The sequence below is a fragment of the Myotis davidii genome, unplaced genomic scaffold (assembly GCF_000327345.1).
Source record: "Myotis davidii unplaced genomic scaffold, ASM32734v1 scaffold42, whole genome shotgun sequence".
In the NCBI taxonomy this organism is placed as follows: Eukaryota; Metazoa; Chordata; class Mammalia; order Chiroptera; family Vespertilionidae; genus Myotis; species Myotis davidii.
The window spans coordinates 3,847,929-3,850,639 of record NW_006294243.1 but is presented as its reverse complement, the minus strand read 5'-3'; positions in this window follow the sequence as shown (position 1 = coordinate 3,850,639).

The window sequence follows — 2,711 nt, the reverse complement described above, 5'->3', positions numbered from 1 at the left end:
CAATAAAATTAAATGGGTGTTTAGTTTTAAAACAAAACAACAAACAAAACAAAACCCTTGAGTGTTCCTATAGCTTCAATTTTCTTATAAAAATTAATATATTGTTTGATAGTGAATTATAGTATATCAATTGTATCACAATTTTCAGATTTCTAGCAAATATACAATTATTCCTTCTACACACTAAGCCTTTTTTAATGTTATAATACCTACATTACAGACTGAGGGGTCAAAGTAATTATTTTATTAGTAATATAGTTTAATAAAGTGCCACCAGATGTGATACAAAAGCATGAATGCCTACTATATGTAAAATGTGCATTCATTTCAAAGTAAATGCTAGGCTACCTTTCAGATTCATTTTATATTTCACTGTGGAATTTGCTAGAGGCTCCTCAAAAGATTTTGTTACCAGTAACCAAGTCCCAGATGGCTTGGAGGCCTATGTTGGACAGAATATTTCTGAACATTTCTCAGGAGAAAATCTGGTCTAACTTCTGATTCTGTTAGTAAAAATCTTTGTTATTTAGTATTTATTGAGCACATTTATGATGCTAACCTACGCATACTAGGCACTGATACTCTTCTTTTCCACAATTGACAGTGTCTTCATTGTTCTGTCTTAAAGGCTCCGGTTTTCTGTAGGAATTCCATAAGGCAGAAGAGTGTTTAAAAAATACTTGGTTCATCTCCTTTGAAATGCTTTACTTATAGGCAATTGTGATTATGAAAATAAAGGTTAACCTGATTATGATAATTTTCTTGTTACAATATCACTTTTAAGGTGTTCATTAAGGCCAAGTCATGCTAATTTTTCTTTATAGATGTTTCTAAATATCTGGTTTAGTTATATCAATTGATTATTATCTAAAAATGAGCTTAAATCGGGGGTGGGCAAACTTTTTGACTCGAGGGCCACAATGAGTTCTTAAACTGGACCGGAGGGCTGGAAAAAAAGCATGGATGGAGTGTTTGTGTGAACTAATATAAATTCAAAGTAAACATCATTACATAAAAGGGTACAGTCTTTTTTTTCATTAGTTTTATTCATTTCAAACGGGCCAGATCTGGCCCGCGGGCCATAGTATGCCCATGGCTGCCTTAAATGCAATTCTCTACCCCAACTTAATTTATTTCTTGTGAGATATACTATCAGCTTTACACTAAGACAATTCCTATTTTAGTCAGAATAATATAAGAATACTCAGTCTCATAAAGTAACCATTTCAAAAAAATATTTGATTACATCATCATAATAGTTCACCTCTTTTATAATGAAAAATATCAAGAAATCTGTAAATTATTATGGAAAGATCAAACATAGTGGTTTCCATGATTTCCTGAAATCCCAAATTCACTTTTGAAAGTTCAGTAATGTTTAAACTCATACAAATAAAAAAGATACAATGAGGGATATCAATGGAGGAAAGATTATAATACATTTTTGAAGACTTAAAAATGATACAAAAATACTGATAGATGAAAGGAAGCATATACTTTCTGACGCATATGTGACGGGGCTTAAGTAAGGAGGGATAAAATCTACCATGCGGAATTTAAGAGAGAATTTGTTCTCACAGAGGTGTGGGCCAACTGTGGTTGAGAATACAAAATGAAACTTACAGTTGAGGTTTAATTGAAGGTTGACATATATGGCAGTCATCTACTTGCTCTAATTCCATGGCTGTGTTTAAAGTATCATGAGATTTTTCAACAAAGACTCCACTAAAAAAACAACAAACAAACAAAAATACATCCTCTAAAGAAACTGAAATTGAGCAATAATCTCTTTGCGAAAGTAGAAAAAAATGTAGAAAGTGGATTTCAAGAGAGAAGAGGGGGGGAGAAAATGTAATTGACACCATGGGTACATCAGTGCTAATAGTTTAGAATATATACAGCAGCTTTTTAATTTTTTTTTAATCCTTATTGTTCAGATTATTACAGATGTTCCTCCCCACCCCCACCCCCCCGAATAGCTCCCCTCCACCTAGTTCGCATTCCACTCCAGGCCTCCCCTCCCAACTGACCTCATCCATAGGTATAAGTATTTTGTCCAGTATCATCCTGTACCCTCACAAGCCCTTCCCCCCAAGAATTGTCAGTCTGCTCTCTTTCCATGCCCCTGATTCTATTACATTCATCAGTCTGTTCTGTTCTTCAGGTTTTTTATTCAATTGATTTTTAGGTTCACTTGTTGATAGATATGTATTTGTTGTCACTTTGTTGTTCATAATTTTTATCTTTACCTTTTTCTTCTTCTTCCTCTTCTTAGAGAATACTCTCAGCATTTCATATAATATTGGTTTTGTGGTGATGAACTCCTTTAGCTTTTTCTTGTCTGTGAAGCTCTTTATCTGACCTTCAATTCTAAATGATAGCTTTGCTTGGTAGAATAATCTTGGTTGTAGGGTCTTGCTATTCATCACTTTGTATATTTATTGCCACTCCCTTCTGGCCTGCATAGTTTCTGTTGAGAAATCAGCTGGAAGTTGTTTGGGTACTTCCTTGTAGGTAACTAACTGCTTTTCTCTTGCTGCTTTTAATATTCTCTCTTTGTCTTTTGCCCTTGGCATTTTTTTTTAATATATTGATTTTTTTACAGAGAGGAAGGGAGAGAGACAGAGAGTTAGAAATGTCGATGAGAGAGAAACATCGATCAGCTGCCTCCTGCACATCTCCCACTGGGGATGTGCCCGCAACCCAGGTAC